The following is a 26,673-nucleotide window of genomic DNA, read 5'->3' on the forward strand; positions in this document are numbered from 1 at the left end:
GGGTGGTACACTATGATATCATAGTTTTAACTTTAGTTCATGTGTAACGTAGCTGTGTGAACATAAACAACATCTCTGAATGTAATATGCTCAAAGTTCAACGCAAACAGAGACAGTGGCTTTTACAGAGTTAGCTTAGCAAAGCCTACAGCAAGCAAAGTTTAAAGAGCCCATATTATGGGTTTTTGAAAATGCCCTTCCATGTAGTGTGTAACACAGCTCTAAGTGAAGTGAAATATCCAGCTAAGGCTTAAATCTGTAAGTGTACAGTGTTTAAAACTATTGATTCATCTATAAAAGAGTCGACTCATAGTGCTTCAAACGAGTCGCCTTCATAACGAGTCATTAGGTGTTTCGCGATGACGCAGCCACGAAACACAAGCCTCGCCAGTAGTTACGCGCGCAAACCAGGGAGATTTGAAACCTGCAGCCCCGCCCACTAACACAGAAAAAACACTAGACACACACACACAGACGCCGCCGGTCGAATGAAGTCACGCTGTGCTCAGATGGATAATATTGACAGTCTCTACCCAAAGATGAGTTGTTAACCTGGTACAGTACACGCGGTTACTCTTTATATTCTCTTATCACATGTAAGCCACGTTAAAAACGCGACGCGTGCCGCTTTGTTTACGGATTTAACGTTAAAGGCTTTTGTGAGCTCGCGTTCCACTGCCGTTTGTCGTTGCTATGGCGATCGATCGTAAGCTAGGAGACAGGAGACTCATGTCACTTTCCCTAGTTCTTCTGAGGAGCGTTGTGTGTGTGTGTGTGTGTGTGTGTGCGTTGGTGCGACCGGACTGTTGGGACAAAACACCTGAATACATACCGACAATATGAGGACACACCGTAACTATTGGGACAGTGCTAATGTCCCGATAAGTCAAGCAGTGTAGAAGTGTTCAAAATGACGCGACATACCACCTCCCGCCTTTTCTCGTTATGTCCTAATAGTTACGGTGAGCCCGTTTTTCTGTGTGTATCTGTGTATGCTCATTGTGTATAATCTCCCACTATCGTCCCTTCGCTGCTACTGCTCTTTCATACACATTTCTGCTCGTCACAGTCGCGTTTCATTGGTCTAGCGAGAGGACCTCCTCGTCAGCGATTGGCTGAATTTGATCGCGTTTCATTGGTCGATCAGCGGAATCCTCGTCAGCGATTGGCTGGATTTCATGTCCATCAATAGCAGCCCGCTTCATGTTTCCAATTGGCTGCCGAAGACACGCGAGGTAGACCTTTAATTCCAACGGAGTGAACTATCAGCAACTACAAAAGAGAACCATTTGTGCATCTTTAAGGTATGAACTGCTTATTTACTGTATACTTTTGTGCCGTGTGTTAAGTTAACTTTAAACATTGTGTGCATGACGAGTTAGTCAGGGTCATATCACTTAAGGTGCGACATCATTAGCAGATTAAATGGTGTCCGTGACCCAGTTTGTTTATATTACAGTTATATGACACGTATATTCATTTCTTAGTGATTGTACTAACTTTACAGTCTGACAACTCAGTCCACTACAGTCTTTGAGTTCATATTTAATGAAACACATTACTGGTAAGTTGGACATTTTTGGCTTCATTTTAAACAGACATGGATGATACTAAATACAGGTGTAAACGAGGTCTAAACTTGAGCTTGTCCACTGTAGACTATTTATTATTAGTAGTAGTAATAATAAGTAGTAGTAGTAGTAGTAGTAGTAGTATTAACAACATACAAATTGTATGGTATAATAAACAATAACAAGGTGGTCAGGATGTCAATAGAAACACTTAAAGGAAGGGAAGTAAACTGTGTCATATATTTGACAAAAGATTAAAAAGCAAGGTTAGCTTAACATCACAAACTATTCAATATTAGGTTATTACTTTGTGTTTCAGTCAGGAATGTTTTAATTATGCAATATTTTTCCCACAGCATCGATGCTTCAAAAAAAGGATGGATAACTGGGATGCCTGAATGATGATCACAGAAATCCTAAATGAAGGCAGTAGTTCTTAAAGAAGCCCACACCTGTGTCCGTTTACTACAGGGATAACTTTCCAGATGAAGAAATTACCCACTTCTATGGTGATTCTTCTTGGCCATGGCATTCAAGGGTAAGTGTGTGGTCTCTTTAAGACACGTTTGTTGTAGGACTGGGCGATATGGGCAAAAAATCATATCCCGTTATTTTTAGGAGGAACGACAGTATATGATATATATCTGGTATTTTCCCATAAATGGTTACTTGAGAGTTAAAGCCTTTATTAAAACTTTTATCAAACAGTTTTTGAGCAAAATATAATTCAAGCACATGGGTTTCCCTCTGTTTACAAAAAAAAAAAAAAACAGCTGCACAAAAAATAACAGCTGCACAAAAAATAACAGCTGCACAAAATCTTTTTTTCTTTTTTTTCCTGCTTAAAACTGTTGCTCAACATTTCAAGTAAAAAAAAAAAAAATCTTTGATAAATAAATACAGTACAGGGTTTTTTCCTGCTTAACACTATACACAGCACTACACACTTAAATAGTAACACAACAAAAAAATATTGTAGGATAGAAAAAAAAACACAATAAATGTAAATATGAAACGCACACTATTTTGACACAATTACAGTGTTGTTATAAGTAATCCTGTATACCACAGTTGTATGATTTTACAAACAACAATTAAATCAGCTGTATATGTTTTATTAGTTACACATTTACATGTATGTATTGTGCACAATTATTAAACAGTGCACATATCGAAGATATCTACAGAGAAGTCTTCCTCTCCAAGTTAAAAAGTCCTACACTTTTTCTTTTGTTTTGACTAAACTTGTTTTATTAAATATTAAATAAGGAGATGAAAGCGAATAGACTATAGATATGAGAAGTAATGAAACAGTTTCAGAGTACTGTGATAAAATGCTGGTTAAGCATATAAATGTAAACAGTCATTATAACAGAGCAGAACACAGAGCTAAATGTATTATTATGTAAATGTAAAGAAGAGACCGTCGCGCAATAAATACTGAACTTATAATCAGTGAATATGAGCTGGTTTTATTTTCGAAATGTGGTATAAATTCCTCCCATTTTGACATTTTTAATTTATTTGAACACATCAGTCAATTTGACAAGGCTTCTATGTTCATTCTTGCTGTCAATTGCGAAAGGAATGATCAATAAAAGGTTTCTGATAAACCGCTGTGACAGCTGCAGGCGCTGTGTGACGTGCGCGTACGCGAGGTGAGTCAGATTTCGATACAACACCGACACTGCATGTTCCTCCATGTTGTGTCAGTGATGGGTCATTCTTGAATGTTTTGTTCATTTTGAACAAATCTATTGTATGACTCATGGAGTGAATCATTCATTTGCGCATGCGCTCATTTGTGCAAGTGGAGCTCGTGTGCTGCCTTGAAGTGGTCTGTTTCGCGCAGAATGCGCATGTGTGGCCTCAAACCATATCGATATAAACGATGTTGGATAATCCCGCATCGAGTTGGGGAATCATATCGATATATCCCCAGAACTCAATATACCGCCCAGCCCTAGTTTGTTGTATTGTGTTGTGTATTTCATTTATTAGTTTACTTTTTGATGTTTCAAATTACTCTAAAGAAATAAATTCATTGTTTGTGCATGTTTTTAAATTTCAGAATTAATCCACACAGTGGCAAAAGTTGAACTATTCTGAAATTGACTGCAGCATATGTGTATGAACAGCTGATTGTGGTCATAGCAATGACAGAGTTCAGAAACTAATTTAAATTGGTAAAGGAAGAAGCACACATTGAGTTTTCAACGTGGTTTTGGACACAATATTTGAATACCCCATACAGATTTAACCTGAGAGATACAGTACAAGCACTGATCTATAATGGATACGTGATTACAAGCCGTGCCGGGTGATTACAAGTTACAACACACAATTAAATACATATTTTGTAATCTACACAAAATGAGGCAACCATTTTAATCACATCTACAGGTTGTGATTTGAAGGAAGAAGAAATTGGTCCATATGAATGGTGAATCATTTATAATAATCACTCATTTATAATGTCACTCGTGTAGCCAATAGGATTATTGCAAAAACTAAGCTCTGTGCTCTACCATTGTTCATTAAACTTGCACCTTTTGTCCATTGAGATCATCTTTAATATAAAATGCTCTTCATCATAATATAACTTTCCTGAATTTTAAAGCCTGAATACAAGCACCACTAGTCTGACACTAGGCTATAAACGGACTATACCATGATCGTCACCTCATCACCATCAACCTGTTCACTGTGAGATATTTCATGTCCGACAGCACCTGTAGTCTCGTTTAGCAACTTTTTAGCAACCAGCTTTATAAAGACACCTAACAGCTTAAAAGAAAAATCACAAATGTGCTGTAACTGGTGTGTTTTATACCTTAGAATAAAACATGAATGTATCTTAATAATAATAATAAAAAGCACTCAAGAACACCTTACAGCAGATCACAAGCACATCATAAAAATACAAGCAGTAAAAATGACAATCAGCATAAAATTAAACCAGCAAATCATTAAAAGCTATCCTAAACAAAAAACGTTTTATCTAAATATAGTCTACCTCGCGAATGTACAAAGGCAGGGATTTCCATAACTTTGGTGCTGTACAGCTAAAAGCCCTGCCACCAAATGACTTCATCTTAAAGTTTGGGACAGATAACAGTTCAGCAGAAGATGATCTCAGTGAGCGTAAAGGGGTGTACAAATGAAGAAGATCATTTCTTAAGCTTGCTTTAAACACACTTTATTTTAGGGATTTTACTAATATGCCATTCCAAAAACATAAAAAAAAAAAACATTTACTTTAGAAAGTTGGAAGCAGAAGTGCTAAAACACCAACTCGCTTCTGGGTTTTTGTCTACAGAGACATCATAGTTCCACCACTCTATAGGGGTTGGTTTGGTTATGTAATGGCTTTGTAGGCTCATTTTATATCTGCATTCACTGCCTTTCCGACCCAATCTTGTGCCTTTCCTTTTTATGTTTACAGGAATTATGTGAAGAGTCATCAATGGCAATGATCGAATGTGGTTCGAAACACTTCCACATCAGATAAGGAGAAAGTAAGAGAATTAAATTTTCCTTTTTGATAAAAGCCAGGTTTCCATCTGAAGCTGCAAATGTAACTTATGTGGAAAATTGAATTATATTCTAAAATTTGTGAATATTAATCATTTGCGTTAAACTAGTTAAAGACAATAAAATAGTCACTTTGCAAAACTTCTTGCCTCAATCTTGGGTTTCTCTTTTTCCCTTTTTCAGGAATTGCTTGAATAGTCATTGGTGACTGAGATCGAATTCTGTGCGAAACCTTATCATGGAAAGGGACAGTAAGTGAATTTAATTTCCTTCTTGACGCTGACCATGTTAGAATAAGAGGTAGGGATGTTCCAATACCCTTTTTCCCTTCCCGATACTGATTCTCATACCTGAGCTCAGGGAATCAACCAAATGCAAGTACTAAACCGATACCTGAGTGGGTATCTGTAGAAACAGTTGTGTATAATTTTAGCCTTGTTTAAATTGACAGATTAAATTTATGGTGTGCTTCAGACTTATCCATTAATAAAATATTACAAATGCATACAGCAAACTAGAGTAAAGTTTTACAAAATAACTGTATAAAAACTGTGCAAAAAAGATATAAAAAGTGAATATGAATACTATAGAAAAATAACATCATTGTATCTTAAAATTCAGAAACTTTTTTAAAAATAAAAAGGCACTTCACCTTTTACATTTTTTAAAAAGTGCAACAGTACCTTATGCTCAATCTAAATATACCCTAATGGTTTCACACATCTCAGTATTTTAAAGTGCAACCCTTTAGTAAAATATGCATAGAACATTATAAAGTCTTCACACACAGTGTTTCCAACAGCATAGAAAAAAATAATAAACTAAATAAAAAGGCCTGCCCTATATATTTCCTTTTCAGTTAAATTACAAATTGAGATTACAAAACGAAAACACTGACTGAATCCTTTTTAAGAACCAGCATGCTGTTTATTTCCAATCATGTTTCTTTTTGGTTTTTGTTTCATTCAAATAAAAATAGCAGGCTACCTCAAATCGTTTGCTCTACAGAAGATAGACATTTAATTAATGCTCCTCTCTGATTCTTATATCGCAACGTCTGTCAACATTTTTAATAGAAGTCTTTATTTTAAAGATTATGTCTTGAGCATCTGATTTTACCTCCAGTGCTTGTGTGATTTTTAGTTGCACTGTCCTCAGTAGCACAGAAATATCAGTATAGCAATATAGCCTTTGCTGAAAGGCTGGTTACCAGCAATGAGGTATAATAATGTTATTAGAGATTTTAAAGGAAATTTATTAAGAAGGAAATATAGCCTAAACTTCACAACAACAGATTCTATCGTTGTCATAACGTATAGAATGCCCTTAAACAGTGTAGCCCGTAGTCTAGTTGATGGCAAAGAATTAATTATTAAGATTGTTTCATATGTCAAATGAAGCTCTGTTTTTTACAGAAGCTTTAAACAGATGTGCGCTGTGGCCGTGGTGATGAGAGACAATAAGGCACATCTTGACTTGTATTTAAAGTATAGGCTAGGCTACTATAGCAAATAATAATTTAGTTTTTTTAACATGTAGCCAAGGATTGCATTACTTTGCATACATTTTAATAGTTTATAAAGCTATAAAATGAAAGTCTCAGTTTGGTGTGGGGTTATCATAACCATAAATCATTTAAGTCAATCAGCATTTGTTTGATTTGTAGATTAGGCTATGCAGGCTATTTTAGAAATGGATCTTTTATAAAGACTATTAATAACTGTAATTCTCCAAATGAAAAAAAAGTTTAGTTATTTGTTGATATGATGGTGCCGTGTGGAGCGCACTCAGCGCAAGTGAAAACCCCAATGCTTCGACTTGTTTTCAGAGCAGAGCACATTTCAGAAAGTTTTGCATTAGGGGCTTCTTTCTCCACTTGTGCAAATACACGAAGGGGTTTATAATGCAGATCCAGGACAGAGGCAACAACCAATAGCGTTGGTTTAGCATCAACTTGTCTGTGTCAAACTGTGACAAGTCTTTTCACTCTTTTCATTATGCTATTATTGCACATATTATAATGTCCCTGAGTTAACAAATAGCCCTATGTGTTGCAAAATAAAATAATAATACATTTTAATTGTTTAACTGATACCATAAATTGGTTAAAAATGCATCCTTTCAGTTAACGGTTAAACAATTAATATGAATATCTCTAGTTTCCTTTCTCACTCCCATATTTGAACACATTTGTTAAATAGAGTGATGGGACTATAATGTCACTTTGTAGGCAAACCAGCAGTCAGCATCACACTGGTTCCCTTGACAAAAAGCCAATAGGCAAATGTAACTTATGTAGAAATTTAAAACGATGCATTAAAATGTTTCAAACAATCACTGTTTCACTCAAATGAGTCAAAGATAATAAAAATCGTCACTTTGCAAATCTTCTTGCCCCAATCTTGTTTCTCTTTCTCACTTTTACAGGAATTGCATGAAGAATCATTGGTGACTAAGATTGAATGCAGTGCGAAAACATCCATGTCAGGGAAAAAGACAGTAAGTGAATTTAATTTCCTTCTTGATGCAAACCATGTTAGAACCTCAAATCAGAAAAGATTGGCACAGTATGGAAAATGCTAATAAAAAAAGAAAGTACTGATTACTAAATTTACTTTGATTTGTACTGCATTGCAGGTAATCCAACAGACATTATTTAATGTGTTAATAAACTTGTATTCCAATTTTGCTTCTTGCAACATATTTGAAAAAAGTTGACAGGAGTTTAGGGCTGTCATCAGGTAAAATGGTTAAATAATGATGTGATGTGAAACGGGTGATGTCAACAGGTGAGAGAGGACACGGGTACAGGACATTTTTAAGTGTTGTAAAAAAGAATTACACAATTTTTTATTAGCAATTTCCATACTGTCCCAACTGTTTCTGATTTGTGGTTGTAGAAGGAGGGTTGATTTATCATATTAGGCTGTTTTACCTGGGCTGTTTTCTCAAAAACGTTGTTGTGATGACTCTCTTTGAGTAAAATATACACCGCTCTATTAATTAATAATAATAACTAGTGTATTGGGGGATGGGCATGACATGGACATGAAATGTAAGTACAGTCTGGCCTTGTAAGAACCCCCATATTTTAACACATTTGATGAATAGAGTTTGGTCAGTTATGTGTTGGCTTTTTAGGCTCAATTTATACTTGCCATTTGCTTTCTTGTACAAAAACTCAAATAACAAATGAAATGAAATTGTAGATGTTGTCCAAGAATTTTTCATTCATTTGCTTTTCCCTAACACCTGAAATTGGCCAGGTATTATTAGTTAATTAGTTAAGTGTAGTACTTGGCTTTTAGATTTTTGATTTGATTTTTTTTTTTCTTTCTTTTCTTTCTTTTTCCTTTTCACATTTACAGGAATTATGTGAAGAGTCATAAATGGCAATGATTGAATGTGGTTCGAAACACTTCCACATCAGATAAGGAGAAAGTAAGTGAATTTAATTTACTTCTTGATATGAGCAGAGTTTCTATCCAAAACTGCAAATATATCTTATTGCAAACAAAATTATTTCCTCTTTGACAATGTTCGATGTAGAAGGGTCTCAAAAATAATCTCAAAAATAACTCTCTTTGAGTAAAATAGACCTCTTTCTGTTAGGGATGTCAATTTCCACAAAATCCTGTGATCCATGATCATTTAAATTATTAATTAATCATTAATCACCACTCCATAAACATAATAGATAAAGTTTTGAAATATTAAACAAATCACCCTAGCCTTTTCCATTTGGAGACTTACAGTAATTATTAGCTTAGTCCATATAAACAGTCCATTTATAAAATACATAATTAATGAATGTGTTAATGAAGAATAAAACCAATATGCAATATGCTCTTTGCATAATGATCACTGCGAAATAAGCTAAGTGCTCATTTTATATATAAACTATAAATATAAAAATAAAGAAATGAAGTAATGGAACATTATATGTAAAAAAAAAATCTAAATTTATATACAGTAGTAGGCTAGGCTAAAAAAAGGTGCCTTAAAGCTTCTGTGAAGAACATACTATATATGATAGGTGACACAATCTCAATAAACACTTGGTGCTTGATGTCAGATAGGCTACATTTATTTAAGGGCATTCGATATGACATTGATAGGATCTGTTGATGTCAAACTTAGGTTTCCTTTATAATATTAAGATATTTCCTCTGTAATACTACTATTATCCCTCATCACCGGTAAAATAACTAGCCTTTGTATTTCATGTATTTTAAATGTAGATTTTCCTGCCAGATTGATGCAGGCAAATAAAATTGTGGCCTTTATTTAATTAAATCTTTATTTAATTAAATCTTACTTTCACCTGAACTCGCCACGAGTAAGATGGAGAAAATAAAAACACATCAGCATAGATAAAAATTCAGATGCTTAAGACATAATCTGTAAAATAATGACTTCTTTTAAGCTTTGTTAGTTTTAAAGTTTGTAGCAAATATAAGACAGCGGTTTGGGATAAACCAATTACAGCGGAGCATTAATTAAATCCTTATTTTTCAGAGAGTGAAACAAATCCACTGCACAGTTGTGCAACAGGCACGAACATAAATGTACACTTCATATATATATTTTTGGAAAATAATGTATTTTTTGGTGCTCAATTATCTACAAAATAATGAATAACATTTGTGGTGAAGTGTTTCAAAAGAAGTACTGCTATTCAGACCCAAAACACAAACTTTTTGTTAAATAAATAAAATATAAAAAAATTTAAAGTGAAACATTCACAGTTTCAGGGAAGCCTATATTAAACAGCTTTCACTGTTAATGATAAAATCATCCATTGCGCTGGCCAGTTTCAATAATTTAACTATAATAATTTAACATTTAATTAAGTAATTTGAAAGAGCAGGACAGGCTTTACAAGCTATTCAGAGCACTGAACGCGTTCACAGATTACCTAGGAAGAACAAACTCGGTCTGAAGGATGAGAGAACTCAGAAACTCATTGTGAGAATTCCAATTCGTGCCAGTCTGTCAGATGAAATTGCTTAAAACACCTTAATATTTTAGAGAAACTAGTTAAAGTTTGCATAACCAATAATTTATCTTATCCACCTGTGACCCACTCATAATTAAACATCATTTAGCCTACTTTTTGATTTCCTGACCTGCAAATTAACGGCAGCACCCGCAGATATAACCGAGATCCACTTAAAACAGGGTTTTATGCGTCCCCCACATAACATAAACTGCACACACTTGATTATTTAATGTGTAAAGTCGTGGACGCTTGTCTCGAAGCGCAAATCATAACTTATCCTTTAATGTCCATGCTTAATCTGTCATCGATAAGGTCTGCTGATTAAACTGATTACTGACAATAAATCGATCATTGAGTAACTGTTAGCATCACTACTCTCTATTAATTTATAATAATAACTAGTGTATTGGGGGATGGGCATGACATGGTCATGGATTGTAAGTACAGTTTGGCCTTGTAAGGACCCCCATAGTTTAACACATTTGATAAGTACAGTTTGGTCTGTTATGTGTTCACTTTATTGTGTATTGGGGGATGGGCGTGACATGGACATGAATTGTGAGGACAATTTGGCCTTGTGAGGACCCCCATATTTTACACAGTTGATGAATAGAGTTTGGTTGGTTATGTGTTGGCTCATTTTACATCTGGCACTAAGATTTTTGTCATTCATGTACAAAGTGTTTTAGTATTAATTTGACATTTTAGCGTCAATAAGGTTTATCTGATGTGTGCACTTTTTAGCCTGGACATGCTTTCAATTCAATAATAACTGCAGTGACTTTTTACAAATTGATGCTTTCATATAAAAGTTGTGGTATGTCTAGCATGTGAATTGGATTTTAATAAAAACTCTCCCTCTGTACAGTGTCAGCATGAAGTACACAGTGCTGTTTTTTCCAGTTTGGATTTGTGCGATGATTGATTGTAGTGGTTCCATGTCAAGTAGAAAGTGGCCGACTTCAACTTGCAAATGTAAGTATCTATGTCACAAATAATTAGCGTAGAAATGTATGTGTCATCATTTTTTTTAGTCTGTGTTCTTCAGTACAATATGGATTTCTCCTATAATTTCTAGGTATTTTTTAATAGTGTTTTTTTTTTCTTCCATCAATTCACTATTTGAAAGCCATATCCATTTTTTCACATTTGTTGTTTTAAGTAAATAAAAGATTATATTAACAAATAAATTAATGTAAAATTGATCCTAACAGTACTAGGATTAGAGAGCATAATTTAATTTCAAGGTAAATAAAATTCAGTATTATAACATGCATTCATTTTATTATGCAAGGCAAAAAACACATTTAGTGTTGTTGTATATTGTGGTATGTAAAATAAAATATTTCACTTCACAGCAAACACTATAGATTAGACAAAACATATAAGAAATAAAAACTTGAAATATATCAGTCTGTGTGGAATGAATGTATACATTATACAAGTTCCACTGCTTGAATGGAATTAATGAAATAAATCAACTTTTTGAAGATATTCTAATTATATGACCAGCTCCTGTAATTAGCTGAAGAAATACACCAGTTAGGCAGCACTAGGGAACTGTGCTCTTATTGAGTAGGATACAGAAAGCCTGCACTCTGACTGTAAAATAAGTCTTTAGGGTTTTTTTTACAATGTCAATAAAAATATGTATTTCTGTAAATTTGTGTTTATTTGTTGCAGACACCAACTCAAGGACAGTTATTATAAAAAACATGGAGCAGACTGAAGTGAATGCAGTCATGAAACATTTTAAAGGGACACCTCACCACAAAAGCACAGTGTGATCAATGCAAGAAAGCAGAAGACCATGTTCTTAAAGAAAGAAGAAAATTTAAGTGACTTTGTGAGGAACAGAGGTTTGCAGATAAATAAAAGAAATGTTGGAGTGCATTTCAACAAAGAAAAGCAAAAACTGCTTTTAAACAGTTAGTTCATCCAAAAAATAAAATTAGCCCATGGTTTATTCACCCTTATGCAATCCTAGCTGTATATGACATTCTTCGTTCAGACGAACACATTAAGAGTTATTTAAAATTTTCTCTGAGCACTTAAATACTATTATGGATGTGAAGTGTGGGCCTTGTTGGAACCGTTCCAATACATGTCATGTCTTTTGAAGCGGATCGATAGGTTTGTAACAAATATTTATTTTTTATGAATTATGAACTCCAGTTGCTACTTGCGTGTTGGCGACAGAGTCACATGAACCTAAACAAATCAAAGAACAAATTAAAGATGTCCCAAACTCAGCCAACTTGAATTTTCGCAAACAAGCATACAGACATTAGCTGTGTTTCCATCCAAAAATGCGGATGAACTTTATGCGCAAAACTGGATTAACGCATTAAAAACATGCAAATAAAGCAGCGTTTCCATCCAACGAGTTAAAGCAAACAAAATCGTCACTTCCTGATTAACTGGCGCCAAATATCAACAGTAAAAACTGAATTTGCTGTGGTAAGAGAAGCTGCGTCAATCTTTTCTTCATCTAATAAATGACACGGAGCACGGACGCTCTTATTTCTTGAGGTCATTAATAATATAATAACACTAATACTTAAACGGTTAGGTGTTTTAGAATGACCAAAACAACAGTTCAGATGGTTTACAGTGTGCTGCTGATTTCTCCATTTACGCACATTTTCATCATCACATGATCTCTTATAACAAAATCACATGACCTTTATTAATGCGCACACTGGAATTTGTGCGGTAAAAGTGTTTCCATCGTAGTTTATGTGCATCTTTTCTTATCGAATAAAAAGTTTATCCTACTCAGTTATGCGCATACGTTTTTTATGCGCATTTTCAAAATTTATGCGCAATATGGCGTTTCCATCCACTGTTTATTATGCACATATGCAAAATGCACATAAAAATAGGTGCATGGAAACAAAGCTAATGACAGATTCAAAAATCCATTGATCTGCTTCAAAAGACACATTAACCTCCCGGATGCGTATGGGTTCGTTTCACGACAGATATTTGTGCTTTTTCAAGGTTTAAAAAGGGGTCACAATTCACTACCAATATAATGTTTGAAAGTGCCCAGAAAAATTCTAAATAACTCTTAATGTATTCATCTGAAAGAAGAATGTCATGTACACTGAGGATGGCATAAATTTGAGTAAATCAATTTTTATTTTTGGTTGAACTAACCCTTTAAGGGGCAGAACCCTTAAAATGTTGTCATTGAGTTGTTTTTTTAAAAAGCCTTGGTGAATAAATGCATTTGAGACAGTGATTTGATGTTACTGATCTATATATCTATCTACCTATCTCTCTCTGTCTGTCTGTCTATTAGCTAGTCCAGTTAAACACTGATTGTCCTCACAATCCTGTGTTATTAAAGTGTGTTGGTGTGTATGAGTGAAGTCCAGTTAAACACCAGTTGTCCTCACAATCCTGTGTTATTAAAGTGTGTTGGTGTGTATGAGTGAAGTCCAGTTAAACACCAGTTGTCCTCACAATCCTGTGTTATTAAAGTGTGTTGGTGTGTATGAGTGAAGTCCAGTTAAACACCAGTTGTCCTCACAATCCAGTGTTAGTAATGTGTGTTGGTGTGTATGAGTGAAGTCCAGTTAAACACCAGTTGTCCTCACAGTCCTGTGTTAGTAAAGTGTGTTGGTGTGTATGAGTGAAGTCCAGTTAAACACCAGTTGTCCTCACAGTCCTGTGTTAGTAATGTGTGTTGGTGTGTATGAGTGAAGTCCAGTTAAACACCAGTTGTCCTCACAGTCCTGTGTTAGTAATGTGTGTGGGTGTGTATGAGTGAAGTCCAGTTAAACACCAGTTGTCCTCACAGTCCTGTGTTAGTAATGTGTGTTGGTGTGTATGAGTGAAGTCCAGTTAAACACCAGTTGTCCTCACAGTCCTGTGTTGGTAATGTGTGTGGGTGTGTATGAGTAAAGTCCAGTTAAACACTAATTGTCCTCACAATCCTGTGTTAGTAAAGTGTGTTGGTGTGTATTAGTGAAGTCCAGTTAAACACTGATTGTGCTCATAATCCAGGGTTGTTAGTGTGTGTGTGTAACACTCATGGCTGTCCTCATAATGCATGATTAAATCCGAAACGCCCACTTTTGGCATGTCCCCACATTGTTGTAGGATGTCAGGTCTTAATATTTCCAGACTCTTTCACAATAATTAAATTCTGAGTAGACAGAATTATTCCCCATGCAATATGGAGAAGATTCATATTTCTTACTAATCTGTAAGACAAAAGGAAATGTGGGTCCCCATATACCATGATGGTACTTATTTGGGAAAAAGGTCCCAATAAACCACCCGTACCAGTATGTGTGTGTGTGTGTGTGAGAGAGAGAGAGAGAGAGAGAGAGAGAGAGAGAGAGAGAGAGAGAGAGAGAGAGAGAGAGAGAGAGACTCGCGTCGCTTTCCCTAGTTCTTCTGAGGAGCGTTGTGTGTGTGTGTGAGAGAGAGGGAGAGGGAGAGAGAGAGACTCGCGTCGATCTCCCCAGTTCTTCTGAGGAGGGTTGTGTGTGTGTGTGAAAAAAGCCTTACACTATGAAGCGCGTGTGCACTGTGACTACTTTTATATAGTTGATTACCAGCTGGGCATTTCACTCTGTCTCGTGCTGAAGCCTTGTCCGTGTCGACCAATCGCAGCAGGCTGTCATCGGTCCAATCAGCGCAGATTAGCTTCGCGCTGAGGAGGGGGTTGGGAACAAATGAATCGCTGAACGATTCATATGGGAGTCGTTGGGATAATTAGGTAAAAATAAATGCAGATTATAAGACCATCAAAGTGTTTTATGACCTTGCATGCATATTAGACTGTTGTTGGAGACCCTTACAACCTAAATATGACCCTATTTCATGTATAATATGGGCTCTTTAAGGACAAAAAAAATATATGGGTTAATGTGATCATAAACCCTTTGGTGCAGCGAAGTGCAGTGAAGGCCAGATGCTCTGTAATTTTATAGAAGAGAAGGCTAAAATGCCGTCCAAACATTTCTGTATTTGGGCTTCCAAAGGACATGACACAAAGAGAAAAGTGCTTGCAATTTAAATTGAATTATGTTGCAAAGAATTATATAACAAGATATAGCTCTAGCATTTGACAAAGGACAGCTTCTCAGAATCTCACCAGAATCAAACCCCCGTAAACATCCACAAACTTCACCAGCGCTGCAGTTTCTCTCTTTGAGGCAGCTTTTCGTGTCCTCTGCTTCTCAAATAACAAACTCACAAAAGATATGTGAACGTTTCATATTACTTCCACATGCTTATAACCCGAATATATATGAAAGACTCTTGTCAGATTTTATTTTAGAGTGCAGGCATGAGGTTCAGCTTTCTCAGCTCCTCTTTTTTGTCAGATTCAGGCTCAAACTAATATGGCTAACTGACAGTATAGACACAATAGAGGCAAAGCGGATTCTAGTAAAGGTGGGACGGTTCCTGGTGACATCGAGCTGATTCACGAATCACAGCACATTGTGTTAGCTCACCAATCAGAGCCTTCTAAAGTCAGGCTTTTGCAGGAACGAGGAAATATCATTGTCGTTTTCATGTTAGCGGAGTAGCAGTATACAATTAAAGTATAATATATAGAAAATAACATGATTTTTATTTTTTTTTTTTTTTACAAAATAAGCATCAGCCCACATTGTTTGCACCCAAGAAACACAAACTAAGGCCTCTAAACAAAGACATCCCTTTAAAAAAGATTTACTTCAGTTCTTTTGAATGGAAGTTCCCCAATCTGGAAGTTCAAACCATCAAGTGAAATGCATTGAAAAATGTGGATATCACAATATTTTAATTTATTGCGATACGTCAAACGTTATAAGAAAAAACTTTGGTATCTTTAGAGAGAAGTACTATCTCATTTATTTATATATTATATATATTAAATTATATCGTTTTCATTCATACTGAAAGATAGAGGGCGTCCTTGCACATAAACCCCACATGCATTAAAGAAGTAAATAAACCCAGCTGTTTAAAAAGGAATGCCTAAATACCTAAATTGATCAAACATAAATACAATAATAGTGACAATTGGGTTATTATAAATATTTGGGTTATCTGTGTTCACTATATCTCGGATATTTTTATAAGAATAAAAGGTTTTTATAATGCAATGTCATCATTGCAAACATTTTGTCATCCCAAGTTGCTAGCAGTGTAGATAGAGTATAAGAACTCAGAGTGTGAATGTGATGGCTTTTTCTCATTAAACTATTTACTCTGTGAAGTGATAGACAATTATCCTAGTGTTAATGTGAGAACGGCGTATAAGAGACTAATTAACGGTGTCACAGCAGAGAAGAAGCAAGCAAACACACACCGATGCAACAGACGATGGATGATTTGGCAGTGTTGTGGAAGAAACTCTAAAACTCATACTTAGTTCTTTTATTTGAAAGTTCAGCCACAGTCAAGTGGACAGTTTGAAGAGTATAAACACATTTCAAGCTGCTAACAAAAAATAGCAACATTTAAAAAAAATAAATCACTCCAAACTGAAAATGTTAGTCAACCTCATATCTTTCAAGATATACTGTAGGTGATTTTATGTTTTAGTAGAGCTTTAAATGAGATTTTTAGCAGAAATAGTTTTTTTTTTTATAATTCTTAAAATGCAAGTCACAGTACAATCACTCTGAAAGTCCAAACAAACTGAGATGCATTGAGATCTTAAGAAGAAAAATGATCAGGCTGTGCAAGAAATTAAACTTTATTTACAAGATTAATAACTGAACCACAGCCTCTGTTTTCACGAGAGGAGGATGTGCATGTTGCATTCTTAAAAAGGTTGTGCTTATCTGGATTCTGCAACCTTCATAAATAAATAAATAAATAAAAAGTTAAAAAAAAATCTAAATTGGGATGAATTGTTTGTATGCATCAGGAAGCTTGCAGTGTAGACGTCATGAATGTACTCAATATGCAATTTTCTTTTGCATTTTTATTATTATTATTATTGATTCTCAAAGAGTCAGTAGTCACTCACTTACATTTTATGAATCACATGAGTTCAGTTGAGGCAGCACGGTGGCTCAGTGATTTGCCCCACAGTCCAAAGACTGTAATGCGGTACAGGTGACTTGAATAAACTAAATTGGCCGTAGTGTAGGAGTGCATGTGTGAATTAGAGAGTTTAGAGAGTTTCCAAGTACTGGGTTGCAGCTGGAAGGACGTCCGCTGCATAAAACATAGTCTGGAATAGTTGGCGGTTCATTCCGCAGTGGCAACCTCTGAAATAGAAACTAAGCTGAAATGGATAAGTTCAGTTTTAGCTATAATCTTTTTAAAAATGTTTATTTTTGTGTCATATTATCATATTTTATATGGTGATCACATTAAGCAGTAAAAAATTGAGAATGGTAGAAGTTGGATAAAAGTTTAATGGATAAAACGTGATACATTTATTGAAACTAAACTATTTATAGTGATGAACAACATTTACAGTAACTTCATGTTTTGTTATAACAAACAAAAGGAAAGGTAAAATGTTCAATGATATTGGAACACTAAATCCGTTTACACTAAAACCGGCAGATGTGGTTGCCAGTATTTTACCGTTAAAAATACGGTACAAACCGTAAAAGTTATTTCTCATTTTTACAGTAAACTACCGTATTTAATTAATTTATAGATGTAATATGTCTGTGTTTTGAATGACCAACATCTACTCATCTTTTGTTACACAGATAGACCCGTTAACAGAGCCACATGCAGGTGGTGATGAGAAAGTTACTTATTGAGCCAATCAGAGAAGTGTATCAGTGTGTAGAAGGTGCTCAGTGTCATTCACATAGCTACTAAACACCAGTATGGTAACACGCATAAAATTAAAGTCATGAAATAAACATTGTTTATCAACATTAGATGTAACATAAATCTCTAATGTACATAACTGATGGAAAACCAAGTAAAAAGATCCATAGTAATGTCAACAAGAAGCAAATAAAGTGATGTGCCATGGAGGGAATTCTGGGAAAGTCAATTTGCGGTTATTTGCCGTATATGTTAAGGAAACATACTGTTAACCAGATTACGGATTTTTACCGTTGCATTTTTAGTTTTTTTACCGTTGACATCACGGCCATTTTTTACGGTGTGAAAGTGTTTTCAAATATAGTGAAAACGTCACCATTGGCGGAGATCGCGTTCGTGTTTTTTTATCGCGGACGAATGACCTCATGAAAAAAATACTATGTGAATAGTATTTTTACTATAAAATACTTTAGTGTTTTTGAACATGTTTTTTCCAGTATTATCAGGTGATGTTTATAGTTGTTGTGATACCAGAGCAACTTTAGAATTGAAATAGGCTATTTTTATAAAATGGTTCAAAAACACTAACGTTATCTCTATAAATTACTATAGTATTTTTTAATGTCGGAGTGCATGCAATTGAAATATCACTGTTTTTAAAAAAAAGATGGTCAGAATCACAGAAGATAAACAGCTCATTACTTAAAAGGGTATATAAATCTGTATATTCAACAAATGTTGAAAGAATGACAAAATGATTATGCACAGCTTATACAGCAAGAAAGTTTTTAAAAAATCATTATAAATACATTATAAATTAAGTAGCAACAGCAATATGCTTTTGAGTGACAAGTCATGACAAATGTTTGTTTGACATAAAGAAATTCTTAAGGGGCTTATTATATTGATATGCTTATTAGGCCTATATAAACAGCTTTTACTCCAGCCAGACTAAAATAAACAGCCCAAGACTTTCTCCAGAAGGAAAACCATTAGACTAGGAAATACTGTGAAAAATGTTCTTGGTCTTTTAAACATTACTTTTGACTTCACATACATATGTGTGTGTGACAAAGCAGTCTGATTACCTTTGTATGTATGTATGCATATATGTAGCCTATGTATTGGATTTACTTTCATGCAGTAACGTTGCATAAAAATTACAATACAACGTTCACACAAACATACAAAAAAGTGAAAATGACAACAAACAGGACTTTAAGAGAGAAATATGATACAGCACATGCACATCCTAATGATTTAATAGTAACATTTAGTTATGTTAGATAGGTTACGTTATGTTTTTACAAAGATGTGTTTTGTTTTTGTTTGCATTTAAATCTAAATAAATAACCATATGTAATGCTCTTTATGTCTTTTTTTATTGTCAACGAAAATACAAAAAAAGTTTACACTAAGCCAGGTATAAACCTTAGTAAAAACAGAAGAAAGAGAATAAGGTGTAATTTGCCAGTCTCATCCAATGGCTGTGTCGTCAGCCAGTCGTTTGCCATGATGCTTTTGGTGAGCGAAATCTTTGGAGATCAACTGCTGCCGACTGCTCAATCTGAGGTACCCGCCTCATCATCGCGAGTTTTTTGGAGCACGTCGTCATGACGTCAGAGCATAACCGGCATGCATCTTGTGGTGATCACCGGTGATCGATTCTGCGCAGATTTTGGCCATCTCAAACGAGCCTAATAGCTGCGATGAGCGTCAACCCAAGAACCAATTGGAGCTCCGAATTTAATGACTCAATCCATGCGACAATTCAAATGACTTCAGGGAAATGTCAAAACAGTTTTTTTTCTATCTGGTTTTATTATTGAGACACGGCGTGTGCAAAATAACTGCTACATATTGTTTACATTTTGCTATGAGGAATCATTTCACGACGCGGTATAGTGAAAGTGTCATGGGTGGATAACATCAAACTCCGGGGGTGTTTTCTTTCGTGTTTGACGCGTCTTCATTGTCGTTCAGTCTGACTTTGACAGCTGAGATCTTAAAGTGTGACAAAGCAGCCATGCTCTTGCAGTCTGATATCCTTCAATCGTTCAGGATTATACAAAATTGCACAGTGTGAGCCGTCCTTGAGCCAAAGGAAAATGAATGAATGTAATTATCATTGTCTTTCATAGCATAAACATAAATGTAGTTCTTTTGTACTGCTGCTGATGCTTAACAGAACATGGCATCAATGATCGAGTCAACCCAGTTATGAAAACTGTCATGTCAACTTAAAATCAGATTTTCCTTATTTTCCGGCAAGTTGGAGTATTTTGTTTACTTGTTGTCCCTGTGGACTTCACACACAGATATATCTCCTCGAGCACTGCCATGGGTTTCTGAGGGCAATAGAGATTGATTATTCCTCTAGACATGGTGTTCATAAAATAAGAGCTATATATTCCTGTACATTCATCAGTCTTCCCTTGCAGAAATGCAAAATGCTTCTCAATCTCATATAAATGCCATTTTGACTCATGCCAAGGGTATTCCATAAAACTCCATAATCATAAACAAAATGCTTCTTCCGAAACATTACAAAGCCAAGTTCAAGGTTTATTGTCTCATAACCATTAATAAAAGTCCAAGTGAAGACGGTCGCCCGACCTTGAATAAAATACACTGTCTGCCTGTGCTTTGCCCTTGTGTTGCCGAGTTCACAGCGAGTCCCATTCGTCTTTCATACTATTATCATTATCTTCATCATCCATTTCCCTCTGTTTTCTGTGATCAACTTTTCCAAGGTTAAGCCTAGCTTTCTGAACTTTCAACACTTATTCAAATGCTTGATGAAACTGCTTGCAGAATGCATTATTTTTATACTGTATGTGTTGACATATTTACTATTGGAAGTTATTTGTTGTGTTGTATTACTTTGTCACAGTGAACTTGCTACTTGACAATAGGTGTGTTTGACTTCCAAATCAACCAGTGTTTAACTTGAAGCAGCTCATGTTTCAGCTTGAGGCTGTTTTTAGAGTGAAATACTCTTTTATATTTCACAGAAAATGCTGCTGGCATCTTTGATTTGCCTAGAGCATACATTTGGTGTTGTAAAATGTGCCAATCATTTTTACAAATTTCTAATGGGGGTTTATAAACTGTTGTCAACAGAAGAGAAGTTTTAACTCCACCAACTACATGAACATGAAACTCCACACAGATACGACAACTGGCCCAGCTGGGACTCCAACCAGCAACCTTATTATTATTATTTTTATTATTACAACTTTTTAATATATAGAAGATCAGTATATAAGGTTGTACTTTATAAAGAGTTTAAATTATTCAGAACTTTCAACAGAATTTTCGTTGAAATGGCCAAAAACTTTGTATAACATATTCCAGGCCAGTTTTTGATGTCACCTTTTTTAAAACAGTACCTAGAGAAATGATGAGGTGTCGTATCGGAAAAAAAAAGTTTTCAAATGTATGCATTTTTATTCCCCAAAATGTAAACAAACAAGCAAAATCAATAACATTTTTCACTCTTTGAGTGAAATGATGAGGTGTTGTATCGGGGAAAAAAAAGTTTTCAAATGTATGCGTTTTCAGTCCCCAAAATGTAAACGAACAAGCAAAATGAATAACATTTCTCACTTTTTGTCTGAAACTGTTGGCCGACGTTAGCCCCAATTTGAGTATGAAAAATGTTCTGACTGAAAAACACATTGGTGATAACCTACAGCCAATATAAGAGCAAGATACAGGACAGTGGTGAGAAGCTAAAGACCAAAATAAAGGGCCAAGAAAGGCTCCTCTGTCTTTTGGACCTAAGAAATTGAGTAAAGTAAAAAAAAAAAAAAAAAAAAACATGACAACCCATGTCTTTTTGATGTTTAGTCTGAGATGTGCAGCATTTTCATTCTTGTTGTATAAGCTCTATGAACTCATGTGTGATTTTGGTGTTATTTATCTATCAGTTTAGCAACTTAGCAAGCCTGACTGAGTTGTTAATGATTCTGCCTATAGTAAAGTCATGCAGTGTGTAACCCACTGTAACCAATCTATTGTGCGATGTGAACACACCAGCAACTGAATGCTACTTAAAAAAAGTCTTTGTCTTATAATTATTAAGTAAACAAACTACGTATGTAATTATAAATCAACTTGTTGCTTTTAAATGTTTTTTAAAGTAAAGTAACTAATCACTTTTTACAGTGTAGGTGATCCGACAACTTTGAAAATCATGCGGTGTGAATTATGCAAAAAGGCCCATTAAATCTATTTCATAATCGCCAGAGACCAATAGGAGTTCAGAGGTGTTTGCTTAACAGCTGCTTAAGAGCTGCTTAAAACTTATATAAATTTAGTTTTGCTTTGATTTTGTTCAAAATGATCAAATCTTTGAATTTGTTCTTTGAAGTATGCTTGTGGTAAATCGTGTATACCTTCTAAAAGTGTATTTTGTCAGTAATTACCTGTACTTTAGCACCATACTTGGACTGCAAGCCACATAACAGGATTTTTTTGTGTGTTTTGGACCATGGCGTATTAATATACCACTTTTTTACATCTCTCTTGGCATATTAATACAAGGATTGACTCCAGTAAAAGGGTCTGGTGTGGAGAGCCTCATGAGTGTGTTAGCAGTGTGCGAGAGTATGAAATGTTCAATGATTGCCTTCACATGGAGCAGATAGTCATTTCATAGCCCGACGGGACCGGATAAGATCTCCCAGATGTGCTTCTTATCACTCCTACACTGTGTGGAGAATATTGCCAGATAATCAACTTTGCCACTCTATAATTAGTTCTGGTTCACTAAAGGAAAGTGTCATCATAGATGCTTCTCTCTGTCAGCGTGTGTGTGTGTGTTTGTTTGTGGAAACACCTCACAAAAAAAGGCAGCATCTTAAAATCAAAAACCACTTCTGCAGAGTGGGTTGTTTTCTTGGTTTTTGATGAAATTTCATTCAGATGTGGATGCAGGTACGAAAACACAGAGGGGTGTTCCAAATATATCTAATTTCTTCCTTTATTAAAGTGATTCAGCCATTAGTGGCAAAAGCCATTTTCACTGTTACCTGTCAGAAATGGAAGATCTTTGTATGCACAGGTTGCAACCCTAACACTGAAGCTCACTCAGACTGATTCCCCCTCATGTAAGGTTTCAGGGCACAAAGGCAAGAACAGTTTTATTACATCATTTCAGCAGATGGGAAATAAGTTTAGAGGCATAGCAACAGTGCTCTGGATACTAAAGGCCCTTTCACACTGAGTGGAGCATGATAAAGTGAGACAAATTACAGGTGAACTGTGCTTTTACACCAAACATAAAAAATATGTATTCGCCTATGTAAATTCATGCCTGCATGTGAGGTAGCGCTGACCACTATAATATATTTCTGGCTGCCTCTAATTTGACCTTTTTTTACTTTACACTTCCTGACAAAAGTCAAGTTGCCTATCCAAGTTCAGTTTTAGGAACAACAAGTGATAACGACTTCTAGTTGATCATTGGGTATCAGAAGTGGGTTATATGAAAGGCAAAGGCCTCTAGAATACGCTTATTTTACCAAAATCATGCCTTGATTTTTAATTATTTAATTAGGTTAGTAAGGTCTGACTTTGCTTAGGCAAAAGTCTTGTCATTTAACAAAAAAATTATGTACAGTATAGAATATGAAGTCATGGTGCAGTGTAAAAAGAATTAATATTGTGTATGACTCCGATGAGCTTGGACAACTGCATCCATACATCTCTGCAACGACTCAAATAACTTATTAATAAAGTCTTTTTTATCTTCTCCACCATCTTAGCCAGACATGCTCAATATTGATCATATCTGGTGACTGGACTGGCCAATCCTGGAGCACCTTGACCTTCTATGCTTTCAGGAACTTTGATATCCTGCTGTCCTGTGCTATCCTGCGGAAGAATTTGCCCTCGTCTGCAGTTTATAATGTGATGGACAGCACAAATGTCTTGATACCTGTGGCTGTTGATGTTGCCATCCACTCTGCAGATCTCTCACACGCCCACATACTGAATGTAACCCCAAACCATGACTTTTTCATCACCAAACTTGACTGATATCTATGTGAATCTTGGGTGCATGAGGGTTCCAATAGGTCTTCTGCAGTATTTGTGATGATAAGGATTCAGTTCACCAGATGATTCATCAGATTCATCATCTACCTTCTGCCACTTTTCCAAACGATCAACTAGATGTCAAGTTATTATTTGTTGCTTTTACATCTGGGATCGACGACAAGACTTCCGGTAGTCAGGTAATCCAAGTATCTTGAAATTTTTTTTCAAGTTGATGTTAACCTGCACTATTTGCACAATTTACAACAGTAAATTAAGGGACGTTGTTTGGTATCATAGCAAAAACAAACAATTGTCTCATTTACTTGTTTGGAAATTACTTGTTGGTTCTTGAAATTTTCTTGTTAGTTTGTTGTTGGGTCATGATACATCAATAAACATGTTATGAAAGTTTTTAATATTTAGATAAATTTATGGCTTGATCTACAGCCTCTGTCAGTGGCGGATTTAGGCATGGACAATATGGACGATCGCCCTGGGTGGCATCTTGCTGGGGGCGGCATTGGAAGACAGAGCAAAAAAAAAAAATGTGCCCCAGTAAAAGCTTTGAGATACAATTTACTTTATGCAAATGTTAATTTAGAGTAATCCCAGAATAAAGACGATAGGGGCCATTCACATTTGCTGTCTTTTCCACGCACAAGTTTGTTACTTTATGTGTGACCAAAACAACACTGATGGAACAATCCAAAGACATTAGTTTAGGCATGGGAAGATGACCGTTTTCAGGGTATACCGCGTTTTTTTTTCTACTGGTTCCGATTTTTACTTGCCCTGCCAACATTTTCACTGGCCCCACCAAAAAAAGTAGTTAATAACTAATTCTTAGCCACATATTTTAAATAATGTGTAAATTTTCTGTCTATTTCCTAACAGATAAACCACTGTCGGCAATATTTCAGCATGCTTTAACTTTCGTATTTGACATAAATACATCACATTTCTATGAAACTTTGTCCGTGCACCGGCTTGCGTTCTTGTCGCGACCGGTCGGTCTTGCAGGTTTTCTTGGAAGAACAAACTCGAACCGCGAGAAGTTACACTGAATGCATATGAGAAATGAGATGCTGCAAGCTTCCTGTTGATCATATGACTTTTACACGAAAACAATTTCAACTTTAATGAAGTTCTGATTTTTTTTCAGTGAAAATTTATAAATATTTAAGTACTAAAGCACTGTCAATGAAGATAATTTGAAAAATGCTAATAAATATCATGAATGAATGCATTAATAGCAATTAATATTACTTGATATTTTTATAATGGTAAGAGTGAATTAAAACTAATTACGTTCAACTTAAACACTACAAACTGAATTACACTGTTCCTATTTACTATTTACTATGACCTTTTAAGTGAAGCTGCTTTGACACAATCTACATTGTATAAGCGCTATACAAATAAAGGTGAATTGAATTGAACTAAGAGTACACAATCTTAACCTCACAAAAGTATATTAGAAAATGTAATTACACAAAGTCAACAGAACAAACATTTTTATGTTGCTTTAACTTATTTTAATAAGTTAATTGGGTTTCAACAATACATTTTATAAGCTCCATAAAGTTTAACTTAAAATGTTTAGTCAGTTTGATTGATGTAAGTTGGGATGCCAAAAAGTTAATTTGATTCAACTAAAAAATTTGAGGCAGCAAGAAATTCATAAAAGTTAATGAATTATTTGATCATACTTAAATTACAGTTTTTAATTGTGTTTGTTAATACGCACTTTAAAATATAAAATGACTTGTTCAATCTGATCTCAGTTTTGCATATTTTAAGAAACAATGGCGTGGCTTAAATTGATTCTGCTGCAATTGGCATACTACAGAACCTGTCGATGCAGCTTAAGGTGTCTTGAAAGATTGAGTGACGCGCAATCAAATATTTTGCCGAACAGATCAGCCACTTTTGACGCTCAAAACAATCATAAAGTCCTTATGCTGCAGGAATTAGGAGGTTTGCTGAAGGTGCAGTTGTTGCGCAGTGAGGGTTTTGCGTGTTTAATAATCTACGACAGTTTGCATTCATTGAACACTAAGAATGATTAAAAAACACATATGAAACAGTCCCTTAAAAGTCACGTCTCGTCTTCAGTTTCGGGCTAAAGCACGCTTTGCAGAGTCCAAGTGAATTGCACTCTGGCACACCTCTTCCAACCGGGCCAGGGCCAGCCAACTGAACCATGCCTGAGCCCGATTCAGAGCAATCAAACTTCTCAAACGATCTGGGAAACGGGCCTGGGCATGGTTCGGATAGCATAGTGTGAGTACACCCTTAAAGCCTGTGGCTCAGAAGCAAAGTTTGCTCTTTTGCGTCATCACATGCTGTTGAATCTCTCCGAGGTGTTCAGTCATGTATGTGCTCATTTCCACAGCCTTCTGCTCTTCTGCGTCTTAGTCCGTCTCATGTGCAGGAGTGTGAAGCTGCTTCCGTCAGTCTGTGGCCTTTTCTTCCCCTTTCCACTCTGCTAGGAAGCCAAAAACACCCACCAGCCCTTGGTTTCATAGCACCCAGTATCCATAGAGACCGGGCCGAGCCATCTGGAACACTATATCCATGTGGCGTAATCGCATTCAGAAGTAATAATCGTTTCTTTTAATAAACTCAGAAAACCTGCAGGACGGGAACACAGCATTTCTAGCTCTAGCATTTGTTATCCAGAAGAGCTCTAGGAAAAGCACTAATGTTTTCATTTTGCCTAATGGTCACTGTCAGGAAGTTGAGTGACAAAAATGTCAGACGTGGGGA

General features: G+C 35.5%; 2 long non-coding RNA genes across 3 annotated transcripts; both read left to right on the forward strand.

The window, feature by feature from the left end:
* The first annotated feature begins 1,221 nt into the window (after window positions 1-1,221).
* Window positions 1,222-5,090, forward strand: LOC130247127 (uncharacterized). 2 transcript variants are annotated; one of them, XR_008839492.1, is made up of 4 exons: window positions 1,222-1,304; window positions 1,508-1,564; window positions 1,928-2,109; window positions 5,017-5,090. It is a non-coding gene; the product is annotated as an uncharacterized LOC130247127 (long non-coding RNA). The 2 variants fall into 2 exon arrangements; XR_008839493.1 differs by lacking the exon at window positions 1,508-1,564 and having other exon boundaries at window positions 1,242-1,304.
* A 3,399-nt stretch (window positions 5,091-8,489) lies between these two features.
* Window positions 8,490-13,218, forward strand: LOC130246915 (uncharacterized). The gene is made up of 3 exons (XR_008839470.1): window positions 8,490-8,546; window positions 10,976-11,082; window positions 11,791-13,218. It is a non-coding gene; the product is annotated as an uncharacterized LOC130246915 (long non-coding RNA).
* The last annotated feature ends 13,455 nt before the right edge of the window (window positions 13,219-26,673 follow it).

Source organism: Danio aesculapii, chromosome 19, assembly GCF_903798145.1.
Source record: "Danio aesculapii chromosome 19, fDanAes4.1, whole genome shotgun sequence".
Taxonomy (NCBI): domain Eukaryota; kingdom Metazoa; phylum Chordata; class Actinopteri; order Cypriniformes; family Danionidae; genus Danio; species Danio aesculapii.